Below are 12024 nucleotides of genomic sequence, written 5' to 3' on the forward strand. Positions count from 1 at the left end.
GAAGATGTGGCCATCTTGCCGGGGCCTTCCTTTTGCCAACCATACAGACCTACCAGGGGATTTCGAAACAGAGTGGCACCTTCCTCTGTCTTGAAGGATGTGCCTCTGTCAACTGGGAGGGGCTGTTTCACATGAACGGGATGGCACCTCAAGTTCATCTTAGCTTGTTGCCCAGTTGAGGTGCTGGAGCTTACATGGTGGTGAGCGGTGTATGTTTTTACCATAAATGGATATGACCCACAGTTAGGGCACAAGAACCTTTTGTTTTTGTTTGAGACGGAGTCTCGCTCTGTCGCCAGGCTGGAGTGCGGTGGTGCAATCTCGGCTCACTGCAACCTCCGACTCCCTGGTTTAAGCTATTCTCCTGCCTCAGCCTCCCGAGTAGCTGGGATTACAGGTACACACCATCATGCCCAGCTATTTTTTTTTGTATTTTTAGTAGAGACGGGGTTTCACCATGTTGGCCAGGATGGTCTCGATCTCCTGACCTCGTGATCCGTCCGCCTCGGCCTCCCAAAGTGCTGGGATTATAGGGCACAAGAACCTTGAAGACTGGGCATTTCCATTCTCTCTTCACCGACAGCAGATGGTATACATTTAAACTAGCCTATTTGGGTCTCAGTTATCATACTTGTAAAATGGACACATTAATACGATACGAGGAAACCCGTGATAAGCATGTGAACAAGGAATCTATTTAAATTTCCATAAAAAATGTGACTCTTAGAAGCACTGCGTTATTTAAAAAACAATATTTTCGCAGAAGGCAGTAACAGTCTATTTCTTTATTCTACAGAGAATCCTCATTAGGGGCTCGTAAGATCTGTTTCTTTAAGAGGAGGAAAGGAAGTGCTGAGTAATTTCTGAGTCTCATGCCCTTTGGTCCCTGAGTATATAATCTATAGCAGTGCTTTCCGTGACACTAAAAATGGGAAGCCTGCTGTCTATATATAGTCACGGGCTCTTCATGATTGGGGCCTAGCTGCAGAAATTTCTAGAGAAAAGGTGATATGCCATGGTGTTGGTAGGTAAGCACCACTTCTGGGTGTGAGGTCCATGTCAGTGAAGGAGTTAGTTAGGCCCTTAAAGGAAAACAGACCTCACATGCCAATAGATACATAACTCCTAGAAATATGGCAGCTGGAATTGGTTTGGATTTAGCCTCTGCCGACTTCAGTGTGCAACAGCCAAATAGAACGCACGTCAAGTTTTGCAAACTGTCCAGCACAGCCCGCGCTGTTTCTGTGGTTAAGCGCCATTAATACCACACAGGTGAAGAAAAAAGGGCCGGAATTTGGCTCCAGGAACAAGCGAGGCACCATTTCACCCCCAGCTTCTTTCTGAGGCTCCTGGGTAGCCTCAGGCGGGCAATGGCGCCGCAGAGGAAGCGCGGGCCGCCTGGCCGGTACTTGACCTTCCCAGTCCGTTCTCACGCCACAGCCTTCCCGGCGTTGCCATGCGTAGTGGGAAGGCCGTGGACAAACTAAGAACAGTAACAAGTTGTCATGACTCAGAGACTCCTGGAAGTCTGCAGCGCCTCCAGGAGCAGCGGCCGGGCTGTGCGTCCGTCGGTCCGTGCGTCTCTCGCCTGCCGCTCTGCGGCCGCGGGCCCCTCGGTGCGTCTGGGCGCGCCCGGCCCCGCGCATTCCTGGCCGGGGAGGAGAGCGCGGCGGGCGCCCTGCGCGAGCAGCTGGCCGAGCGCTGGCCCGGGTCGGAGCGCCCAGGGCTGGGGGAGGAGCCTGGCCCGGCAGCCGCCGCTCGCCCAGTCATTGGCCTTTTGTGCTGCAAGTTTTCCCGAGCCTTTCGGGGAGCCACGCCGGCCCTGCGCCGTTGTCCCGGGAAACTTTGCGTCCCAGGGCCGCACCGGACCGTGGTGACCCCACGCGCCGCGCCGCCACCGGGCTCGGAAAACCCAGCGCCCCCGGGCTCTTTGGCAGTTGCGACTCCGAACGAAGGCGGCTCCGTGCGGGCCATCCCCTATCTCCCCGGGCGGGTAAGTGCCGGGGCCACGAGCGGGCGGCCGGGGTCAGAAGATGGGCGCCCGAAGGACCTTGGCCCCCAGACAAAGGCGTACTGGAAGTGGCCAAAGCTCATTTCGGCTTTCCCCGGCAGGGACTGGCCGAGGGTGGAAAAGTGGCTAACTGCACATTCGGTCCCCTGCTGGCAGAGGAGTGTGGCTGCGGGGAAACCGCGGGCCCCAGAGTGTCTGCCCAGGAGCCTGGTTCCCTTGAGTGGGAGCGCGGGGGTCAAAGCCCGTGGTTCGGGGCGCGCGCCAGTGGCTGGGATTCCCGCTCGCGGTTGGGGTCCCCGCGCGTGGTTGTGGTTGGCGCCCGTGACCAGGCTCCCTGCCAGGGTTGGGGTCCCGCCCTTGGGGGCCCCCGCGCCTTCCCACCGGGCTCTTTCCCAGCTCGTGTGGTCCTACTGGGTCGCGTGGGGGCATCCCCGGCGGGCCACGACGGCGCGTGGACTAGCCATAAAACTCTGCGCTGGATTTCCTCCGAGTTTGGGACTTTTAAATTCTCGAATAGTTACGTCAGCAGGGCCGAGCGCACTTCGGGGATCCGGCGCAGCACGTGACCCGCCCGACCGTCCCCTCCGCGTCCTTGGCTCCCGCCGCAGAATGCGCCTCTGCCTCGGGGTGTCCTGGACATCCAGTGTCGGGGCGCTGGGATTTGCTGCCCAGGCTCCGAGCGCCGAATACACGCTGTGGCCAGGTGTCCTCTTCAATCCTGGTCTTTTCTTAAAATGGCTTCATCATCATCACTGTTACTGTTGTTGCTATCTTCAGGCTCTGTCAAATGCTGGGACAGGAGAATGTGATAGCGGGTTGAAATACAGCTGAAATAGACATTGTGGAGGGGAAATGGAAGCGGGGCCTAAGGAGGGGCGGCTGGAGAGGATGGGGGGCCCTCGTGTCACAGGACGTGGGACATTGAGGATCCTAGGGCAGTTTCCTGTGCTGTGCCAGAGGAAGGTACGGCTCTGTTACCAGAGAGAACTCTCCCCATTCTTATTTCTCTGATTCCTTATTGAGGCCACATTTTAAAAGCCGTTTCCATGATATCTGGAAATGACTTTTTTTCCGGGACTGTGACGTGAGGCAGTGTTTCGTCTGTGAGATGCACGTGCAGATTAACAGTTGAATCTTAAGCAGTGTTTTTAGGGTTGACAGTTGATGGAACTTAGAGGAAGGGTTTTGTTGAAAATTGCACAGTGAGTTCCCTCCCGGAGCAGCTGGCTTTCCCTTCTCAGGCCAGGCGGGAGGGCCTCCTGAGAATGGGACCAGTTGAGCCAGGCGGGTGAGTGGATTCCCACGGGGCTCTTTCTCACAGGCTCTGCCTGGGACTCATTCTCCGGGAAGGAAATCGGAGCAGTAAATAGGCCAGCAGCCACCCTCCTTGTGCAAATGCCACAGCAACTCAGCTACCCAGAGTCACTAGTCTCTCATCAAAAGTTACATCCGAAGCCTCAGAAGTGTGATCATGGAATATGACCTGCTTGTATTATAGTTATTCATATACCGGTGTTATGGAACTGCCTTATGGAAATCTTCAGGTCAAATGCTGCCGCCTCTGTGGAACCTAGACAGAATTAGCCACTTGTCTCTCCGTTCCAGCCGTCCTCTTTTCTCTCTTAAAAAAATAATGTTCAAGAAACGTGCTTGAACATTTAAAATATTTTAGCAAGAAGGAAAGTTAAAGATCAAGGTTTCGTTTTACAGATACGTAAAGAGAGACTCAAAGAAGTCCAGGGTCTTGGCCAGGGCCACACATCAAGGTAGGACTCCAACTCCAGACCCCAGACACTTGGCCTGGTGTTCTCTGCGCCAAGTCCTGCGGCCTCGTTGGTTTTATTCGGCTTTGTATCCTGGTTATTTGTGTTTGATGCTTCTATGGAGACAGACACTGCTTGAGGAAGGATATGTCTGGTTCACAATGCCACGCCACAAGAGTAACACAGAGCCTGGGAGGTAGATGGTGGTTGAATTGAATGACACAGCCCCCACCTTCAAGGAGGTAGGTAGGTGAGTGTGTGTGTGTGTGTGTGTGTGTGTGTGTGTGTGAGTGATACCTGAGCATGCACATATGGGGCAGGCTTTGTGGTGAAGGATAATGCCCCAGGAGGGGATGTCTGGAAATGTGGGAGGATATTTTTGGTTGTTCCAGTGACTAGGGAGGGAACTGCTATTGGGAGGATATTTTTGGTTGTCCCAGTGACTGGGGAGGATGCTATTGGCGTCTAGTGGGGGAGGGCTAGGGTCACTCTCATGTGAGAGTCCTGCACGGCAGAGAATTGCCTCACCCCAATGCCAATAGCATCTCAATAGAGGATGCTGCCAGGCTTTGAGGAATCATGAGAGACAGTTCTAATTGGGAGGATGAAAGAAAGGGTCTCTGGGCTTGCCCAGCTCTGGGCTGTAAGTGTAGATGAGACTGGAAGAGAATGAGGGCTTGATGGAGAGCACCTGTGTGTGTATATGTGCATATGTGTACATGCATGTGTGGGTGTATTTTTTTTTTTCAGGACTTGGTTCCATAGCCAAAAGCAAAGCGTTCTTGGATTTACTGTAGCTGGGGTTTAGCAGGCCCTTGCAACTTTTGCACAGATGATCAGGAGGTGGTTTAGGAAGCTGGCAATAAAATCAGTAACTAGTGCTGGCTAGAGGGGCATAGAGATGGCTGCAGGGCTGGGTGCCCTCGTTTATCCCCTTGTGACCAAGGTCTGTGAAATCCATTTTGGTGGCTAGCTGTGTTTTTTTTCTGCCTCTCCCCTATTGAGGTCGTAGTCCTTGGTTCATAACCCCAGTAATCATTTTCACATCAACTCCCTGCGATGACAGAACATCTTGAGGATTATGAAATCATTCAGGAGAAACGAGAGGCCTGAGAAGGAAGACCCAGGGAAACCAAAGTTTGCAGAGCAATGCATCTGAAAAACAGAGGAGCAAGTGAAATTCTCCAGGGAATGTAGAGCAGCCGACCCTTTGTAATGGAGGTGTCATTTCAGATGTGTTGAGTGTCAGCTCTGTCCCCATCCCTCTGTCCGCTATCCACAGTGTTGTAGAGTTTCAGTCTGTCACTTTGCAAGTGTATTCATGGCTGCTAATTGAGATAAATCAAAGTCCCCAAGACTTATTTTCCTTAGGTTGGGGAAGGGCAGTATTGAGAAAGCCCAGAATTTATAGACAAAGATCCTATATTAGAATTCTTGCCCTACCCCTTACCAGCTGTGTGACCTTGAGCAAGTCGTGATGTTATGAACTGTCTGAGTCACCTTCCTTCTCGTGGATGGTGGGGCCGGTTATCCCTGCCCACCTGGCTCTCGAAGCTGGGGAGGCCAGTGAAGTCATGCACATGAATATACTTGATAAACAAACTGTAAAGGGCTGTGCAAATGGAAAGTCAGTGGTGTTCATATTTTTCATCTGGTTATGATTAAAAGTACTGATTTAGGGGAGCTCGATTTCCTAACACCTGCTGTAGCCTGTGTGCATTAGTGTTGTTTTTAAATGCGAACCTGGAGACATACTATGAAATGCAGTTCTTCCTTATTTAGAAGCTGTGTATTGACTCTGCCGTCCATGAGCTGGTTGTCTCGGCTTCCTTTTTGTTCATCCTGCCTTGCTTTGCCACTCTCCTTTCTTTCTTTTTTTTTTTGAGACAGTCTTGCTGCATGAGTGAGTGAGTGCAAAGCCCTTCACACAACACCTGGCAAACAGAAGTGCTCACAATGTGAGTGGCCCTTATGACTGCTATTATCATTAATACTTTTATTGTAATGATTTAAATTTGTTACAGTATTTCATATATATTCAAATTTTGCCACCAGCAGCAAAATCAGCATGCTCACAACATTAAATCAAGTCCCTCAAATCTCAGGGCCGCAGTTTCTCCTCTGCTCCTGGGAGAGGTCAACCTCTCTGGTCTTAGAAATCTTTTTTTTTTTTTTTTTTTCTTTGAGACAGAGTCTCGCTCTGTCACCAGGCTGGAGTGCAGTGGCGTGATCTCGGCCCACTGCAACCTCTGCCTCCTGGGTTCAAGTGATTCTCCTGCCTCAGCTCCACAGCAGCTGGGACTACAGGTGTGCACCACCATGCCCGGCTAATTTTTTGTATTTTTAGTAGAGACGGGGATTTGCCATGTTTCCCAGGCTGGTCTCGAACTCCTGCTGTCAAGTTATCTGCCCAGCTCGGCCTCCCAAAATGCTGGGATTACAGGTGTGAGCCACCGCACCCAGCTGCCACCCTCCCTTTTAATTGTTCATTTATATTTTGCCTAGAAAATAAGTACAAACACACGAATATGGGGCTCTTGTTAGGTCTGCTGACCTGGGGAGAAATAAATGGAAAGAGAAAGCAGCTGCCCCATTGGCTCATCTCAGGTTATTTACAGTCCCGCTAATTCTTGTCATTCTGTGGTTGTGTCCACGCTTGGTCCTCTGAGGTCCAGGAGCTATTCTAGTGTCTGCATCATTTAGAATAGAAGGCTCCTGGCTAGCATCCTTGCACTGAAGCTCCTTGAGGGCATGGGTGGTTGGTTTCATATCATGACTGTTCCCCCAGTGGGGCACATTCTAAATTGACAAGAGACAGTAAGCAGCTAGACCATATGGCCATCAATAGGATCTTTTTTCTTCCTCCTTTTATACCCAGGACACCCCTCCCTCCATCCCTTGGGCTTGCTGTGGCTCCTACTTTCTGGCTTCCTGCTTCACACAGAACAGGAAAAGATTGAACATTACCTTTGTTTTTCTCTTTTTCTTTTTTTTTGAGACGGAGTCTTACTCTGTTGTCCAGGCTGGAGTGCAGTGGTGCCATCTCAGCTCACGGCAACCCCTGCTTCCCCGGGTTCAAACTGTTCTCCTGCTTCAGCCTCCCAAGTAGCTGGGATTACAGGCATGTGCCACCACGCCCGGCTAATTTTTGTATTTTTAGTAGAGTTGGAGTTTCACCATGTTGGCTGGGCTGGTCTTGAACTCCTGACCTCAGGCGATCCGGCCGCCTCGGCCTCCCAAAGTGCTGGGATTACAGGTGTGAGCCACTGTGCCCAGCCTGGACGTTACCTTTCATACGTTGACTGAAACTGGTTCATCCCAGCAACTTAGCTGGCCCAGGACTCTGCATTCTGGAACTCCCAGGTTGTCTTGTGGTCAGCCGTGTGCCAAGGTCTCTCTCTGACGGCTAACAACCCCTGCGTCATTGCTCTCTGCATCCTCAGTACCTTGTATTGTGTTTGGTAGAACAGATTTTCGGCAGTTCTTGTTGAATCAGTTAATGAATCGTCTCCTCTCTTGAACTATAGGCTCTAAGGCTTTGCTTTTTGTTCAGGGTCTAGACCTGGTTGCATTGCAGGGAGAGGAAATAGAGGTAATTTTGCTGCTTGTGTGGTTTTGGAATCAGGGAAAATCTGTGACTTTGCTAAGATCCTGAGGACTGAGTGACATTTTTTTAAACACCAACTAAAATTTTGCCTCATCTATATAAGAATACTGGCGGCATTTGTTGAGACTTCAGTTTGTTGTTTGTGGGCTGAGTGGCCTGTTCTCAGCTTGAAAAAGTTAGAGAGGAAGTTGATTGTGGCCTGAATTAAGTGTTAGCTAGACAGATCTGGTGGCAGGGGCTATTAATATCATTCTGTTAGTGCTATTTTCCATGAACCCATACTGTGTATTGAGGACCTGTAGTGAGAGGATGCTGTGCTTTACATGTTTTTTAAATTGTGATTAAACAAACCACATAAGATGTACCATCAAAACCAGTTTTAAGTGTACAGTTTGGTGGTAAGTGTATTCATATTATTGTGGAACATCTCCAGAACTTACTCATCTTGCCAAGCTGAGCCACTGTACCCATCAAACGACAATTGCCCTTCTTCCCTTCTCTCCCCAGACCCTGGTAACACCATTAGACTTTCTATTTCTACACATACTTTTTGCTCTTATTTCTTTTAACAGTCTTTCAAGTAATGCATTTATCTCCATTTTACAGGTTCAGAAACTGAAGCTCAAAGAGGTTAATGAACTTGCCTAGGGCTTATAAATGGCGAGTAAGTGGCAGAGCTGGATTCAGGCTCAGATCTATGTCCAGAGTCTGTGCTCTTTGTACTATACTTGCTGCCCCTGCCCACCTATGCCCCTGGACCCTCCATGTGATTTCTGTGCCCAGTGTTCTGGTGAGTCAGCGCACCTGTGGATTTGGCGCACTGGCTTTGGGCATCCTCAGCTGAGATCTTGATCCCAGAGGGGCTGGTCCGTTCAGCTGGCTTTGTGCTGTTTTGATCAGGACAGCTACACTTTCACTCACCTGACTGTATAGCTTCTCCCAGCATCTGGCTGAGTTTATTTGTCATCTTTTGAGAAGAACATCAGGCTGGGTATCGTGGCTCACTCCTGTAATCCCAGCATGTTGGGAGGCCAAGACGGGTGGATCACCAAAGGTCAGGAGTTCAAGACCAGCCTGGCCAACATGGCAAAACCCTGTTCCTACTGAAAATATAAATATTAGCTGGACTGGGTGTGGTGGTATGCACCCATCATCTCAGCTACTCGGGAGGCTGACGCAGGAGAATTGCTTAAACCCGGGAGGTAGAGGTTGCAGTGAGTCAAGATCGCGCTGCTGTACTCTGGCCTGGGCAACAGAGTGAGACTCCTTCTCAAAAGAAAAAAAAAAAAGAAAAAGAAAAAAAGGAAGAACATTGGCTGCCGGCTCCCTGCCTTGTCCTCCCGGAGTAATTTCCTCTCCTTTGAGCTTGCCGTAAAATTCAGTCCTTGGGCTCATTAATCCCAAAGGATGCGGAAACAACAGTAGTACAATTTTAAGAGGTGATTAAATTGTGTATGAGGAGAAGGTTCCCCCTCCGTCCTGCAACTCGCCCGTCCTCACAGTAAGGTCTCCTGGGGAGCTGGAGCTGTGAGTCAGCAGGTCACCCCCTGCCTCCCGTCCTTAACTCCCAACCAGAAGCTGCCCTGCTCCCCCGCCTGGCCTAGGGGTTGGGCCAACGTGGGCACTGCTCACAGCCTCCTCCAAGCTGACCTTTCTCAGCCAGGAGACCCTGGGTTTCAGATCAGAAAATTGTTTGGGCTGGAGGGGACCCTAGAGAGAATAGTCGAAACCCTCATTAGGTGGAAGAGGCACCCGCAGCCCTGGGAGGGGAAGGGTCTTATGCCCCCACCCCCTGGTGGTTAGAGCCACCGCGGGTGCCCTGGCTGGTTGCGCACACCCTCTTCCTAGGGAGGCAGCACCCACTCGGCTCTCAGCATGCCACTCCCTCTTCGTCGCACATCATGAGTCGATGCTGCTCTGAGGCTGTAGGGTCCTTCGTTGAGAGAGTCAGAGCAGCTGGGATGGAGCTCAGCCTCGTGCGGCCTTGGGGAGAGGGACTTTCTGCTGTCCCATCGCTCACAGTGATGAAGGGCCTGCATAGAGCCTGGCGCATGCTAGGTGCTCATAAACATTGATTCCCTTCACTTGTTGCCACCTGTATTCATTCTTTCTTTCTTTTTCTTTTGAGACAGAGTCCTGCTCTGTCGTCCAGGCTGGAGTGCGCACGATCTCAGCTCAGCTCACTGCAACCTCCGCCTCCCGGGTTCAGTGATTCTCCTGTCTCAGCCTCCCGAGTAGCTGGGATTATAGATGCGTGCCACCACGCCCAGCTAATTTTTGCATTTTTTGGTACAGAGGGGGTTTCGCCTTGTTGGCCAGGCCAAAATCCTGACCTCAGGTGATTTGCCCTCCTTGGGCTCCCAAAGTGCTGGGATTACAGGCGTGAACCACCACACCTGGCTCTGCATTCATTCTTAATCCACACCCCAGTTGATATTCACATAGAGCCTGGGGTGCCTGAAGGAGCAGCCTGTGCACCTGAGACTCACACCTGGATGTGCGGGAGAGGCGGGAGGGAGGGTCATGTGTACTTTGAAACAGTACGTTCTGTATTTCGTGTGTGGGAAACATCCTGTAGTGTTTGTCTTAATGACGCCAGCATTTGTGGAGCACTTTGCGTGTGCTGGGCACCTTGCTACAGAAACGTTCGCATGACTGGTAACAAGGCATCCTCTCCACTCCCTCTCCAGGAAGGACTGTCATTGCCATCTTTGACAGATGAGGATACTGAGGCTCCGAGAGGATCTTTTTCAAGGTTGTACAGCTCTTTATTGCTGGAGTGGGGTCAGGCTTGGGCAGTCTGGCCCCGGGCTCTGGCCTCCTATCACCTGCCCTATCCTACCTCTCAAGGGGGAGGAGGAATGGCATTTTATTTCTTCATCCGTGAAGGCTCCCAGGCATCACAGGAGTATCTAAAAAATGTTTGGGACTTTAAAAAATTTGGCTTCAAAATGTGACAAGCGCTACTTATAATTGAAACGGGCAAATGTGCACTTTGACGTGGCTGCAAAGCATCACATTGTATCAGCCTCATTGGCTTCTGGGCCTGGGCCTCTTCCTTGGTTCATTCATTCCAGTAAATGCATTGCTGGCTGTGGGCTAAGAATTCAGCAGGGAAGGTAGAGGTCCCTGCCCTGTTGTTGGTGGTCATGATTCCCCTGCTGGCTCTGCCATCTCTTCCTGCCCTGCCAGAGGCCTCTGCTGCCTCCCATGCCTCCCCTGGGGCTGTGCCGCTGAACTCTGGACAGGAGCTATGGCGTGCCCACTAGAGGAAAGACCCGGGGGGGAGGGGGACAGCAGCGTGGGTTTCCAGGCGAGGACAGGGCCAGGGTTCTCGCCATGGGTCTCTTTGCCAAGTCGCTTAATTCCTTGAGTCTCGATCTCCTCTCCTCTTCTATAAAATAACTTGTTAGCCAGGCGCGGTAGCTCACGCCTGTAATCCCAGCACTCTGGGAGGCCGAGGCGGGTGGATCACGAGGTCAGGAGATCGAGACCATCCTGGCTAACACGGTGAAACTCCGTCTCTACTAAAAATACAAAAAATTAGCCGGGCGTGGTGGTGGGCACCTATAGTCCCAGCTACTCGGTAGGCAGAGGCAGGAGAATGGCGTGAACCCGGGAGGCGGAGCTTGCACTGAGCCGAGATCGTGCCACTGTACTCCAGCCTGGGCGACAAGAGTGAAACTCCGTCTCAAAAAATAAATAAATAAATAAATAAATAAATAAATAAATAAATAACTTGTCTGCCTTCTTCATAGCAGTGATGAGGAATCATAAAAGTGGCATTTAACAAAGCTCTAAGATACCGTACACATATAAGTAACTAAGTATTTTTTTAAAAATAGTTCCTTTTTTTTTTTTTTTAATAGCTGAAGGCTAAATCTTTAAATTGCTAGGCTTTCTCATCCGAGAGTGGAAAATCTCTGTTCTCCCTGCGTGGGCTCCAGGGTCCGTTTGATAAGCTGCTTTCCCCGGGTCCTGTGGGAGACAGCTTCTTGTTCCTTAGCTTGAGTCAGGCCCAGAGCATGCTGTGGGATTTCCTGGCTCCTGCGCTCTTGGACGCGGGTCCCAGTCCTGACTCTGTTCTTCGCCCTCTTAAGGGGAGGGGCTGCATGAGTGAGTGCGTGCAGAGCCCTTCGCACAACACCTGGCAAACAGGAAGAAGGCTTACAATGTGAGCTGCCCTTATGACTGCTGCTATCATTAATTCTTTTATTGTAATTATTTAAATGTGCTATAATATTTCATATATATTCAAATTTTATCACCACAAATAAAATCAGCATGCTTGCGACATAGATGAAGTCCCTCAAATCTCAGGGCCATAGTTTCTCCTCTGCTGCTGAGAGAGGTTGACCTCTCTGGTTTTGGAAATCGTTTTTTTGAGAGAGTTTCACTCACCCAGGCTGGAGTGCAGTGGCACAATCTCAGCTCACTGCAACCCCTACTTCCCAGGTTCAAGTGATTCTCATGCCTCAGCTTCCAGAGTAGCTGGGACCACAGGTGCACGCCAACACACCCGGCTAATTTTTTTGTATTTTTAGTACAGACAGGGTTTTGTGATATTGGCCAGGCTGGTCTCGAACTCCTGGGCTCAAGTGATTCACCCACCTCGGCCTCCCAAAGTGCTGGGATTACAGCTG

General features: G+C 50.8%; 1 protein-coding gene across 20 annotated transcripts in view; it reads left to right on the forward strand.

The window, feature by feature from the left end:
* Positions 1–12024, forward strand: part of TACC2 (transforming acidic coiled-coil containing protein 2) — a 258017-nt gene that overhangs the window by 116623 nt on the left and 129370 nt on the right. For 2 of the 20 annotated variants that reach the window (XM_063782190.1, XM_063782191.1), the window contains exon 1: positions 1880–1993. The exons of the other annotated variants lie outside the window; for them this stretch is intronic. The gene's annotated coding sequence lies outside the window, so the exon portion shown is untranslated. Of the gene's footprint in view, positions 1–1879; positions 1994–12024 lie in introns of those variants that run through there. 20 annotated transcript variants of the gene reach the window in all.

The sequence above is a fragment of the Pan troglodytes genome, chromosome 8, assembly GCF_028858775.2.
Source record: "Pan troglodytes isolate AG18354 chromosome 8, NHGRI_mPanTro3-v2.0_pri, whole genome shotgun sequence".
NCBI lineage: Eukaryota > Metazoa > Chordata > Mammalia > Primates > Hominidae > Pan > Pan troglodytes.